Genomic DNA, 14,873 nt, shown 5'->3' on the forward strand with positions numbered 1-14,873 from the left:
TGGTGGCATAGCGGTGGGATCGAGATAATAGTGTGTGTGAGTGTGAGACCCATACTCCCAGACACTAAAGACTGCCTGCAGCAGCTGTGGCTGCTGGGGTCTTCAGACCAGACCAACACTAGAGTGTCAGAGTGCAGATACTGTAAGGTGTGTGGGTGCATCAGGTGTCAGTTCTGTGTCAGTGACCAAAAGTCTGCAAGAATGGCTGATGGCACCAGGAGCAAAGCCAAAGGAATGGCCGATGCTCAGGCCAGAGACGATGAGGAGGTTGTCCACGAGCCCTCCAAGAGCCCGACGCCAGAGAACAGCTCTGCAGAGGACATCGCACAACCTGGCACTGCTGGACAAAATGAGGAGGAGCTCGCCCAAGGGTCCTCAACGAGCCAGATGCCAGTCCTCCGCTCTGAACTGGACAGTGAATCACCTGGCTCTGCAGCGTGCCGCAGATCACCACTTGCCAATCCCTCCGGCCTGAGAGGTGCAGAGGCCCTCCTTCAAGCTGCCTTGGCCAGGCTTATGGCTGGAGACCGGGATACCTACGAGATACTCATGGCCGAGCGTGAGCGACAGGCAGCGCGTGACGCTGAGGCTGCGGAGCGGCAAGCAGCGCGTGAGGCTGAGGCTGCGGAGCGGCAGGCAGCGCGTGAAGAGCGACAGCAACAGGCAGAGCGTGACCACCAGCTGCAGCTAGCTCAGCTCCGGCCCTCATCAGCCACACGTGACCTTCAAGACACCAAACTTCCAAAGGTCCGTGTTGAGGACTTCCCAGTGCTGGAGAAGGATGGAGACTTGGACTCTTTCCTGACTGCTTTTGAACGGACTTGCTTGCAGCACCATCTGGACAAGGAGCAGTGGGCCAAATACCTGACCCTCGTTTAAGGGGTAAGGCCCTGGAAATCCTTGGGGACTTGCCTACTGAGGCAGATCAGGGCTACGACACCATCAAGCGGGCCCTGATCCAACAGTACAACCTCACTCCGGAGTCCTACCGCAAGAAGTTCCGGACCCTGCAGAAGGGACCAAATGACTCCTGGGCTGACCACCGGCGGGCACTTGCCCGAGCTGCCGACCACTGGACCCAAGGCCTGCAGCTTACCACCGGACCAGAGATCCTAGACTTGGTCATCACAGAGCAACTCTTGTGGAACTGCCCTGAGGATCTCCGCCAGTTCATCCGAGACCAGAAGCCAAAGGGGTCCACGGCTACAGCTGCCCTGGCCGATGACTACACCAACAATCGGGCTCCTGAGGCCAGGAGAGCAGCCACCAGCAGCACCTGGAGAGGGGGTAAGATGAATTCTGCGACTGCCCCACCTGCCCCTAGACTGCAGGGGGTGTCCCCCTCAACTCCCCTCTCCAGGCCCGTGGCAGAGCCAAGACGGTGCCACCAGTGCAACCTACCTGGACACTTCAAGGCCATGTGCCCTCAGCGTCCCAAGGCCCCGGCTCCGTCCCCGTCCCAAGGGCCGCCCAAGGTGTATTGTGTGGGTGGGGGTGGTGGTAGGTCCCTGGACAGCTTCCAACCTGTCACCGTCGGCCGGTCTGTGACCATAGGACTGCGAGACAGCGCCTCGGAGGTGACTCTGGTGCGGCCTGAGATGGTGTCCCCCCAAGACTTGATACCTGGAAAAACCCTCGCTGTCTCCGGGATTGGAGGCATTGACCCGGCGCTGCCTGTTGCTGGCATTTATGTGGACTGGGGCGCGGGGCGAGGGGTGAGGGAGGTGGGGGTAACTGATCGGATCCCCGCAAACGTGCTACTTGGGACAGATTTGGGGCAGATAACCTCCCAGTTTGGGCCCCCCCCAAAGGCTGAACCTTCAGCCAGTACTGACATGACTCCTGACAATGTTAATGTGTTCTCTATGAATGATGTAAGGGAGGGGGGAGTGAACTCTGATTTTTCTGCTTGCATAGACACCATAGACACACACTCAGCTGCAGCTGTGACAGGGGAGGGGGTCAGAGAAAGGTGTGACAATGCCTCTACAAGTAACCAGCCTGTGAGCTGGGATCTGTTGCCCTCTGCAGGGATAAGCAGAGAGCAGGGTGCTGCAGGGGGAGGACCAGTGTGTGGGGTGGGGGCTACCACAGCAAATGTGGGGTCCCCAGAGATTTCACAGCGGGGTTCTGTTGCTGCAGGGGGGGAACAGGCAGGTGAGATTGGGGCCGGTCCCGGAGCGGAAGTGCTCCCAGGTAAGATCTTGGTGCAGGGTTCCCCCACAACCGGGGTGTCAGGAAGCCAGGTAGGTCTGCCTGAACCGGCGACTTGGTCAGGAACGGAGGAGGAGCAGGCACGACCCACGGTCGCAGCAGCTGTGGCCGCTGTCACCCGCAGTGGGAGTGCTGGAAGCCAAGGGGCCTCCCGGAGGTCCGATAGCTCTTCCCCTTCTGACCAAGTGGCAGCCGAGTCAGGTGGAGGCCAGGACACAGGTCCCGGGGTACTGACCGAAGATGTGACAGTCTCGTCGATTCTGGCCACATCTAGTCAGGGGTTTCAGGCAGCGTTAGAAGCTGACGACAGCCTGAAAGCTCTAAAGGAGCAGGCGGCACAGCCTCCCTCGGACTCGGACCCGGAGCGAGTGGTCTGGGACCAAGGACGGCTGTACCGGGTCACGGTCCAGCAGGGTTCACCGGAGGCGTGGCCCAGGGACCGACAGTTGGTGGTACCCTATCCGTTCCGGACGGAGTTGTTGCGGATCGCACATGAGATTCCGATGGCCGGACACCTAGGGATCGCTAAGACCAAGGCCAGGTTAAACCAGCATTTCTACTGGCCAAAAATGGGGGCCGATGTGGTTGCCTACTGCCGTTCGTGTGTAACCTGTCAGAGAGTGGGGAAGGCGGGGCCACACCCCAAAGCCCCACTGGTATCTCTGCCAATCATCGATGAGCCTTTCAGGAGGGTGGCTGTGGATCTGGTCGGCCCGCTGGCCATCCCCAGCAGCTCCGGGAAACGCTTCATACTAACGGTAGTGGACTATGCCACCCGGTACTCAGAAGCAGTGGCCTTGTCGTCCATTCGGGCTGACAAGGTGGCCACCGCCTTGCTGGAGATTTTCTCCCGAGTGGGTTTTCCCCAGGAAATGCTCACTGACCGGGGGACCCAATTCATGTCCCAGCTGATGGAGGCCCTCTGTAAGCAAGTCCAGGTGCGACATCTGGTGGCCAGCCCGTACCATCCACAGACTAATGGCCTGTGCGAGCGGTTTAATGGCACCTTAAAGCAGATGCTTAAGATGTTGGTCGACTCCCATGGGCGTGACTGGGAGCGGTATCTCCCACACCTGTTATTTGCTTACCGGGAGGTTCCACAGGCCTCAACAGGATTCTCACCGTTTGAGCTCCTGTACGGGCGACGTGTGCGGGGCCCCCTGGCTCTGGTGAAAGAGGCTTGGGAAGGGGATTTGGCCACCCCTGGAGTGTCGGTTATCGAGTATGTCATGCGCTTCCGGGACAAAATGCAGGCCGTGACGCAACTGGTACACGACAATATGGCTCAAGCCCAGGCCGATCAGAAGCGTTGGTACGACCAGAACGCTTGTGAGAGGACCTACCAAGTGGGTCAAAAGGTGTGGGTACTGGTCCCCGTACCACAGGACAAGCTTCAGGCAGCCTGGGAAGGCCCATACCTCGTGTACCAGCAGCTCAACCCTGTGACGTACCTGGTCACCCTGGACCCTGCCCGTGGAAGGCGGAAGCCCTTCCATGTGAACATGATGAAGGCACATCATGAGCGGGAGGCATGTGCACTCCCGGTGTGCAACCTGCCCGAGGAGGGAGAAGCGGAAACCCTCTTGGATATGCTAGCCCAGGTTAGGGCAGGCGGATCCATTGAGGATGTGGAGGTTGGCCACCAGCTCTTGGAGGACCAACGGTCCCAGCTGTGGGCCACCCTACACCCCTTCCGGGGGTTGTTTACCAACCAGCCCGGAAGGACTGACTTGGCTGTCCATCACGTGGACACTGGGGATCATCCCCCGATCCGGCGTTCAGCATATCGGGTCTCCCTGGAGGTGCAGCAACACATGCGCCAGGAGATTGACGAGATGCTGAAGCTGGGGGTGATCCAGGCATCCAACAGCGCTTGGGCCTCGCCTGTAGTCCTCATCCCTAAGAAGGACCGAACCACTCGGTTCTGCGTGGACTACAGGGGGCTCAATGCTGTCACGGTCGCCGATGCGTACCCAATGCCACGCATCGATGACCTGCTCGATCAGTTGGCCGGGGCTCAGTACCTGACCATCATGGACCTGAGCCGGGGATATTGGCAGATCCCCCTGACTCGCAAGGCCAGGGAACGCTCTGCCTTTATTACCCCATTTGGACTGTACGAGTCCACGGTGATGCCATTCGGGATGAGGAATGCCCCTGCCACTTTCCAGCGGATGGTCAACACCCTGCTCAAGGGACTTGAAGGGTACGCGGCCGTGTACCTGGATGACATTGCCGTCTTCAGTCCCACCTGGGAGGACCACCTAGAGCATCTAGCACAGGTGCTCAGGCGGATCCACCAGGCAGGTTTGACCATCAAGCCGGGAAAGTGTCAGCTGGCCATGAGCGAGGTCCAGTACCTCGGTCACCGGGTAGGCGGGAGAACACTGAAGCCCGAGCCTGAGAAAGTGGAGGCCATCGCGTCCTGGCCCACCCCCAGGACCAAGAAGCAGGTGATGTCCTTCTTGGGGACCGCTGGGTACTATAGGAGGTTTGTTCCATGCTATAGTAGCCTGGCAAAGCCCTTGACGGACCTCACCAAGAAGAAGCTGCCCTCTGCAGTCGATTGGACAGTGGACTGCGAGACAGCCTTCCGGGCCCTAAAGGACGCCCTGTCCAGCCCGCCCGTGCTACAGGCAGCCGACTTCACGCGGCTGTTTGTAGTACAGACCGACGCCAGTGACTTCGGCCTCGGTGCGGTGCTCAGCCAGGTGGACTCTGCGAGCCAAGAGCACCCAGTCTTGTATCTGAGCAGGAAGCTGTTACCAAGGGAAGTGGCCTATTCCACGATGGAAAAGGAGTGCCTGGCCATAGTGTGGGCCCTGCAGCGTCTGCAACCCTATCTATACGGGCGCCACTTCATCGTGGAGACGGACCACAATCCCCTCAGCTGGTTACACACTGTCTCCGGGACGAATGGCAGGTTGTTGCGATGGAGCCTGGCGCTCCAGCAATACAACTTCACCATTCGACACAAAAGGGGCCGTGACCACGGTAACGCAGACGGGCTGTCCCGACAAGGAGAGGTCGCGGACGGGCGCACGGGGGAACACCGGAGTGTGCTGCCCCCTAGCGCCCTCAAAAGGGGGGAGGTGTGAGGTAAATCCGGAGATATGACGATAAATCATGATATTCAAGTTATGTCAGGAAGCCCTCTCCTGGTGTCACCCCCCCTTTCCTTCACACAACTCCTTCAATCAGAAAATTTACCACAGGGATAAACGGTTTGTTTAGCAGATAGGTGTCAAAGGAACTGGTCTGTGTTCCACTTACACCTCCAACAGCCATCTCCTGTGATATGGAGATTAGATGATGTGGGAACAATAGACACAGGATGACTCCCTGCCGTGACCCTGCGGTAGGGGCTGCTATCTAATTAGCAAGCTTGGAAGTATCCAGACAGAACGACTCCAGTAAAATATGGTTCATATCTCGCAAGCCATATTTCCGATAAATATGGCAACCATAAAAATGGTGTCTCTGCATGCGGACGATGCTGGCACACCTTTTTTATGGGAGTAGGACATTGGGAAGTACCCCAGGCGTGATATCAGCCAATGGGGAACTAGTAGACAAGTCATGAGTCCTCTCGTTCTGTAGCTAAATTCATAACTGTCACAATGAGAGCGTTGGCGTCCGCCTACGACGCTCCCAGGCAAAGTTATGGCCCATATTCCATGTTGTGGATATTGTCCATAACTCCAGCCAGGGGTGGAGCAGTGCTCCCTCTGAGGTCACTAAGGTAGGAGGGGACCTGGATTTGCCCAGGTTGATAACCCTACTTCGGCCATTTTCCAGTGTTCTTTCGCTGGGGGTCACGTGTAGGAAACATCTGTGGGAAGGATCCTAGAAACCTGGTCTACAGCGCCCCCCTGTGGCCAGACGCACAAGGTAACTGCTGGAACTGTGTATGCCTGTTTGTAAACCATGCTTTATCTGTAACTGTACTCTGACATATGTATATTCTGTAGATCTCCTATTGTATATATTGTATTTTCTAGTGTGGCTTTAGGCTGATTAAATTATATAATTAATCTTGGGCTGTTCTGTTATCTCGATCTTGAATCCCACGTCTGTGTGTTCGGCTAATAGTTACCGTGAAGCGGTTGGTGGCAGCGAGTTGTGCCAAGGATTATTGTGGGGAGGCCAGTGAGATTCGGGGAGATTTTATATATTCCGCCCGCGGAGGTCGGGGGAATATATACCCTACTCTCACCGGGGACCCTTCAATAATCGGCATAAGTAGTATAGCGGCCTCCTTGCTTATTGTCGGGCACTTCCATAATTGGCCTGACTATAAGAGGGGCGCTAGAGAGCGCGTCACGTGCTCTGTCTGTCGGTCGGGAGGTATAAAGGAGGGGTGACCCCCACTTGTTACCCCCCGATTGTGACGTACTGGTAGCCAGCGCGGGGGATTTCTGAGTGACCCCCCCGGTGGTTCGTGACATATACTCTTTCCCCTGATCAACCATGGGATTTTATCCATTGGATAACGCAATAGAGATGGGGACTCTTATGGCCGTGGCTTTTCCATATGCGCATATATATGTCACGCTCCCCGGGTCCTCGGCTCCCCTCCCCGGGTCCTCTGCTCCGCTCCCCGGGTCCTCAGCTCCGCTCCCCGGCTCACCTGCCATGCTCCCCGCTCTCCAGCCTCCGGTGCCCGTCCTTCCCAGGCCCCCTGGTCTCCGCTCCGGCGCCCGACGGCTTCCCAGGTCCTGGCCGGCTCCCCTGCGTCCTCCTCTCAGCTTCCTTCCCTGGCTTCTGGCACCCGGGCCGCGCGCATGCGCATTAGGGCGCGCGCGCGGTCACTGACCCTTTCTTAAAGGGCCAGCGTCCATTAACAGGAAATGATGCAAAACAGGTACAGGGTATAAAGGGGTTTATTGTCCAAGGGGGCGGGGAGGGTCCTCGGCTCCCCTCCCCGGGTCCTCTGCTCCGCTCCCCGGGTCCTCAGCTCCGCTCCCCGGCTCACCTGCCACGCTCCCCGCTCTCCAGCCTCCGGTGCCCGTCCTTCCCAGGCCCCCTGGTCTCCGCTCCCGGCGCCCGACGGCTTCCCAGGTCCTGGCCGGCTCCCCTGCGTCCTCCTCTCAGCTTCCTTCCCTGGCTTCTGGCACCCGGGCCGCGCGCATGCGCATTAGGGCGCGCGCGCGGTCACTGACCCTTTCTTAAAGGGCCAGCGTCCATTAACAGGAAATGATGCAAAACAGGTACAGGGTATAAAGGGGTTTATTGTCCAAGGGGGCGGGGCCTGATCTTCGTGTTTCTTAAGCTAGGAGTCAGGTCTCCTGGTGTTTTTGTGATATACTCACCTATCTCTCTTGTAGAGCCGTGCCTGCCTCGCCATCCGGTCCTGACCGAATCCCGAACCCCGAACGCTGTCCATCTGCCATCCTGACAGTCCGTACCATCTCGGATCCCTGCGGTGACCCGTCATCTCGCTCCAAAGGTTCCGGACCCCGCTTGACATCATCTCGGCTTCCAAACCTGAGCTGCGTCACCCGGACTACCACCAGTGACTCCGTGGTCCCAGGGACTTCTCCGTTATCCTCGTGTGCACGGACTGTTCTGCTACCTGTAGTGCTCCAGCTACCGGACCCCTTACCACCATCTAGGAGTTCGGCCCAGTGGATCCACCTCCTGGGTCTGCCCGTCCACCTGGCCCTGACAATATATGGACATAAATATCTATTTTTTCGCTTTCTTTATACAATTTCTCAAATATTTTTACATTTATTCTTCTTTATTATTATTTTTTCATCATTATATATATATTTTTCATTAATTATTGTTACTTCTTATTTTTTGGATTATTCACTTATATGACAGGTAATTCTCGTTTTTTCTATATATCCTGATTTAAATGATAGACAAAAGGTTTCGAATTTAGCTTTAATATATGAACACATTTAATTTAATTTAATATTCATGTTTTTTTATGTTTATGCATATATGTGAATATGGGAAAGACCTCCATTATGATCAGGTTATATATATATTTTTTCTGATAACTGAATTTAGTATCTGAATATACTGTTGCACACAGGATCAGTTTGCATCTATCTTCAGTCTTATTATCTATCAAAATGTCTATTTGCTAATTCTATAGCTATAAGATGATATTATATGTCCTGATACTCACCTGCCTTTTGCATGTAATTATACCCCTCCCCCCCCCTCTTATCCGGCCAGCAGACCAGTCTATTTCAGTAGCCTTGCAGTGTTCATGACACACTTATGATTAAGGACTCTTTTGCTTTTAATGGAAGTCCGAAACGCGTAAAGTTCTCATGACTCTAACTCCTACCATCTGAGTTGATACTCGGTCTTCACGATGCTTTTAAAAATTATTTAAATAAAGCTTTGGATGTTTTAACTATAAGAAGAATTTGTGCCGGATCCTTTCCTCCTTTCTATGCTGTTTCGCTGTGCCACAAACTCTGTCTGCCCTACCCCCTGCAATAGGGAACGGTAGCGCCAAAGCCATGAATAGCGCTATACTACCAGTGTGCCAGTGTGTGGCCACGTGGAGCCAACCCATGAAGGTCTTTCCATCAGCGAAGCATCACCTGGACTGGCCAGAATATTACCTCCAACAGCAAGGGAGGAGAACTGTGCTCCAACCGAAATGGAGGGTCCCAAACTGAGGAGAACTGTGCACCAGTTGCTCAGAGAGGCCCAAACTGAGGAGAACTGTGCTCCAGCCACCCTGAGAGCCCCAAACTGAGGATAACTGTGCTCCAGCCAAAATGGAGGGTCCCAAACTGAGGAGAACTGTGCACCAGATGCCCAGAGAGGCCCAAACTGAGGAGAACTGCGCTCCAGATGCCCTGAGAGGCCCAAACTGAGGAGAACTGTGCACCAGATGCCCTGAGAGGCCCAAACTGAGGAGAACTGTGCTCCAGATGCCTAGAGCGGCCCAAACTGAGGAGAACTGTGCCCCAGATGCCCAGAGAGGCCCAAACTGAGGAGAACTGTGCTCCAGCCGAAATGGAGAGTCCCAAACTGAGGAGAACTGTGCCCCAGATGCCCAGAGAGGCCCAAACTGAGGATAACTGTGCTCCAGCCGAAATGGAGGGTCCCAAACTGAGGAGAACTGTGCACCAGATGCCCAGAGAGGCCCAAACTGAGGATAACTGTGCTCCAGCCGAAATGGAGGGTCCCAAACTGAGGAGAACTGTGCACCAGATGCCCAGAGAGGCCCAAACTGAGGAGAACTGCGCTCCAGATGCCCTGAGAGGCCCAAACTGAGGAGAACTGTGCACCAGATGCCCTGAGAGGCCCAAACTGAGGAGAACTGTGCTCCAGATGCCTAGAGAGGCCCAAACTGAGGAGAACTGTGCCCCAGATGCCCAGAGAGGCCCAAACTGAGGAGAACTGTGCTCCAGCCGAAATGGAGAGTCCCAAACTGAGGAGAACTGTGCCCCAGATGCCCAGAGAGGCCCAAACTGAGGATAACTGTGCTCCAGCCGAAATGGAGGGTCCCAAACTGAGGAGAACTGTGCACCAGATGCCCAGAGAGGCCCAAACTGAGGAGAACTGTGCACCAGATGCCCAGAGAGGCCCAAACTGAGGAGAACTGTGCTCCAGCCACCCTGAGAGCCCCAAACTGAGGAGAACTGTGCTCCAGATGCCCAGAGAGGCCCAAACTGAGGAGAACTGTGCTCCAGCCGAAATGGAGAGTCCCAAACTGAGAACTGTGCACCAGATGCCCAGAGAGGCCCAAACTGAAGAGAGCTGTACTCCAACCACCTTGAGAGGCCCAAACTTGCTTGTTTCATAAGGAGAAGACACCACAGTGGACTGCCACCATTTTGCCTTTAAGGCCTCCTTCACACGTCAGTGATTCTGGTATGTGTGATGTTTGTTTTCATATGTATGGAAGACATGGACATAGGCAGACTCATTAAAACCAATGGGTTTGCACATACATCTGTGGTTTCTCACGGACGTGTGTCCGTGTTGCGCACTTGCGAGTCTGTCTTTCTCTGGCAGCACCTATGTCCCACGGACCGCACACTGATGTGATCCATGTGACACATACCGGAGAAAACACGTGTCTTTGAAATAAAATTATTTTTTTATACTCGCCTGTCTCCAGCGATGCTGTTGTAAGGGGTGGGCAGACCCCTTACAAGGAGGCGTCGTTTCCCCCTGAGAGTTGTTAATGCTGATGTTAATGAAAAATGTTTTTACTGTTTTAGTGGGTTCCCCTAGTGGCCGGGTGGGACGGCTGTCCCCATAGACACAGGGCAGAGGAAAGGTGGAGCCGGCAGCAAAAAGGGGAGGGAGAAAAAGGGTTGTAAAGGAGAAAGTTAGAGCCAGGAGGCAGTTGAGTCCGGGACTGGAGAGAAGAAGCAGAAGGGGCAGAGTGTGGCAGCTGGGTGGACAGGAAAGCGAAGGAAAAGAAGAGAAGAAGTGTCCTCAAGGGTGAAGCAGCATTGGTGTGGGTCCAGTCTGTGGTAGCCGGAGTGGGAGCCAGGTGAAGTGGAGTAGCCGGGCACATCCCCACTAGAGGAGACGTCCAGAACAGGTTTTCCCCCAGCAGAAGTTGTGAAGTCATCTGATTTTTTTTGCCTCTGTGATGAAGAAGTGTACAATAAACATGCCTTCTGGTTCATCCGACCTACGTCTGCAAAGTGTTTGTACATCTGACGGCGTTATCTGCACCACCACACTCTGCCCCACCAAGTCATCTCCTGTCCCAAAAGTGACGGCGGAGCCGGGGGTAAGCCTGATAGAAAATGGGGCCACGACTACAGCCCCCGAGGCACCCCTGGCACCCCGTTACACTGTCTTCAGCGCTCCTGTCTCCAGCGATGCTGTCTTCAGCGCTCCTGTCTCCAGCGATGCTGTCTTCAGCGCTCCTGTCTCCAGCGATGCTGTCTTCAGCACTCCTGTCTCCAGCAATGCTGTCTTCAGCACTCCTGTCTCCAGCGATGCTGTCTTCAGCACTCCTGTCTCCAGCGATGCTGTCTCCAGCACTCCTGTCTCCAGCGATGCTGTCTTCAGCACTCCTGTCTCCAGCAATGCTGTCTCCAGCACTCCTGTCTCCAGCGATGCTGTCTTCAGCACTCCTGTCTCCAGCAATGCTGTCTTCAGCGCTCCTGTCTCCAGCGATGCTGTCTTCAGCGCTCCTGTCTCCAGCGATGCTGTCTTCGGAGCTGCTGTCTCCAGCGATGCTGTCTTCAGCGCTCCTGTCTCCAGCGATGCTATCTTCAGCGCTCCTGTCTCCAGCGATGCTGTCTTCAGCGCTCCTGTCTCCAGCGATGCTGTCTCCAGCACTCCTGTCTCCAGCGATGCTGTCTTCAGCACTCCTGTCTCCAGCGATGCTGTCTTCAGCACTCCTGTCTCCAGCGATGCTGTCTTCAGCGCTCCTGTCTCCAGCAATGCTGTCTTCAGCGCTCCTGTCTCCAGCGATGCTGTCTTCGGAGCTGCTGTCTCCAGCGATGCTGTCTTCAGCACTCCTGTCTCCAGCGATGCTGTCTTCAGCACTCCTGTCTCCAGTGATGCTCTCTTCGGTGCTGCTGTCTACAACAATGCTGTCTTCGGAGCTGCTGTCTCCAGCAATGCTCTCGTCGGTGCTGCTGTCTCCAGTGATGCTGTCTCCAGTGATGCTGTCTTCGGAGCTGCTGTCTCCAGCAATGCTGTCTTCGGCGCTGCTGTCTCCAGCGATGCTGTCTTCGGCGCTGCTGTCTCCAGCGATGCTGTCTTCGGCGCTGCTGTCATCAGTTATGCTGTCTCCAGCAATGCTGTCTTCGGCGCTGCTGTTGCTTCCAGGCATGCTCATTATGCTCATGCATAGTATAGTCACTGCACCGCGGACCCAGAAGCAGCAGTGCCTGAGACAGGTGAGTATAAAGTTCCTGCTCTCCGTGTGCTATCACGGATAGCACACGGAGAACACACGTGTGACAAAATTATGGCACACAGAGGGCCATATGCACCTTCAATATGTCTGTGCAAAGTATGTGTGATGTCTGCAGGATCACCCGTGTGTCTGGCTGCTTGTGATTGCACAAACATCATGGGCTTCAACTCCTGCACCCAGACACCACCTCCAGAGGAGCCCCCGGGGGGTCCTATACCATCTCCATAGGGGCCACCTCCCGCTATTGACAATTGTTGTGGACACGAGCAGAGCGTTCAGGGGTCCAGCGGCCCACTTCAGCTACCGTCTGCTGACAGTGGAACTACATATCCCAGCTGGCCCCTCTGTAACATCTGGCGCCTCCCCTGTGGGCTCTGGATGTGGCTCCTTGATGATGTATATGGAGCAGATCACTGGCGGTCACTGTATAAGGACAATATAGGGGCCAATATCTCATCATAATGCACAATCCCTCCTGGAGCTGGATGTGGCCCCCTGACCCCGGGGCCCCTGCGGCTGCACAGGTTGCACCAGTGACATATCCGCCCCTGGAGAAGATACAGGAGATGCAATTCTGTGGCCACAACCGTCGCCTGTCAGGAATGAGGATGAGGAAATGTGACTGGTAACTCGCGGCTCTTACACCAACATCCTGCGCCGTCTGCGAGCGGCTGTGAAGAAATCCCGTCCTTCTGGGAAAGGCGGGTGACAACCAAAGTGGCCGTCCTGACAACTCCCGGACTGACCCCCGCATGCTGGGCACCCTGAATACTGACATATTCAGCATCACAATGCTGCAGACACATCGCCCACGTGTGGCGCTGGATACGTGACCCCCATGTAACGCCGGATACGTGACACCCATGTGACGCCGGATACATGAGACCCCATGTGACGCCAAATACATGAGACCCCCATGTGACGCCAGATACATGACCCCCCATGTGACGCCAGATACATGACCCCCCATGTGACGCCAGATACATGACCCCCCATGTGACGCCAGATACATGACCCCCCATGTGACGCCAGATACATGACCCCCCATGTGACGCCAGATACATGACCCCCCATGTGACGCTGGATACATGACCCCCCATGTGACGCCAGATACATGACCCCCGATGTGACGCCAGATACATGACCTCACATGTGACGCCAGATACATGACCCCACCATGTGACGCTGGATACGTGACGCCCCCGGTGACGCTGGATACATGACCCCCCATGTGACGCCAGATACATGACCCCCCATGTGACGCCAGATACATGACCCCCCATGTGACGCCAGATACATGACCCCCCATGTGACGCCAGATACATGACCCCCCATGTGACGCTGGATACATGACCCCCCATGTGACGCTGGATACATGAGACCCCCATGTGACGCCAGATACATGACCCCCCCATGTGACGCCAGATACATGACCCCCCATGTGACGCTGGATACATGACCCCACCATGTGACGCTGGATACGTGACGCTTCCGGTGACGCCAGATACATGACCCCCCATGTGACGCTGGATACGTGACCCCACCATGTGACGCTGGGTACGTGACCCCCCCATGTGACACTGGGTACGTGACCCCCCCATGTGACGCTGGGTATGTGACCCCCCCATGTGATGCTGGATACATGACCCCACCATGTGAGGCTGGATACATGTACCCCAATGTGACGCTGGATACGTGACCCCCCATGTGACGCTGGATACGTGACCCCACCATGTGGCGCTGGATACGTGACGCCCCCAGTGACGCTGGATACATGACCCCCCATGTGATGCTGGATACATGACCCTCCATGTGACGCTGGATACATGAGACCCCCATGTGACGCCAGATACATGACCCCCCCATGTGACGCTGGATACATGACCCCCCATGTGACGCTGGATACATGACCCCACCATGTGACGCTGGATACGTGACGCCCCCGGTGACGCCAGATACATGACCCCCCATGTGACGCTGGATACGTGACCCCACCATGTGACGCTGGGTACGTGACCCCCCCATGTGACACTGGGTACGTGACCCCCCCATGTGACGCTGGGTATGTGACCCCCCCATGTGACGCTGGATAAGTGACCCCCCATGTGACGCTGGATACATGACCCCCCATGTGACGCTGGATAAGTGACCCCTCGGTGACGCTGGATACATGACCCCCCATGTGACGCTGGATAAGTGACCCCTCGGTGACGCTGGATACATGACCCCCCATGTGACGCTGGATAAGTGACCCCCCATGTGACGCTGGGTACGTGACCCCACCATGTGAGGCTGGATACATGTACCCCAATGTGACGCTGGATACGTGACCCCCCGGTGACGCTGGATACATGATCCCCCATGTGACGCCAGATACATGACCCCCCATGTGACGCTGTATACGTGACCCCCCCGGTGACGCTGGATACGTGACGCTGGATATGTGACCCCCCCATATGACGCCAGATACATGATCCCCCATGTGATGCCAGATACATTACCCCAAGTGTGACACTGGATACATGACCCCCCATGTGACGCTGTGTACGTGACACCCCCCCCCCCCGGTGACGCTGGATACGTGACCCCCCCCGGTGACGCTGGATACGTGACGCTGGATACGTGACCCCTCATTTGACGCTGGATACGATGACCCTGAAGATCCCGTCCAACTCCACCATTCCATGATTCTATGATTCCATGAGATGTATCGTGGATGTCGTCGTGCCCTGGTCCCTGATGCCCATTCAGGGGGCCACCGGGAAATTTTGGCATCTGCATCATGGTT

The sequence above is a fragment of the Anomaloglossus baeobatrachus genome, chromosome 11, assembly GCF_048569485.1.
Source record: "Anomaloglossus baeobatrachus isolate aAnoBae1 chromosome 11, aAnoBae1.hap1, whole genome shotgun sequence".
Taxonomy (NCBI): Eukaryota; Metazoa; Chordata; class Amphibia; order Anura; family Aromobatidae; genus Anomaloglossus; species Anomaloglossus baeobatrachus.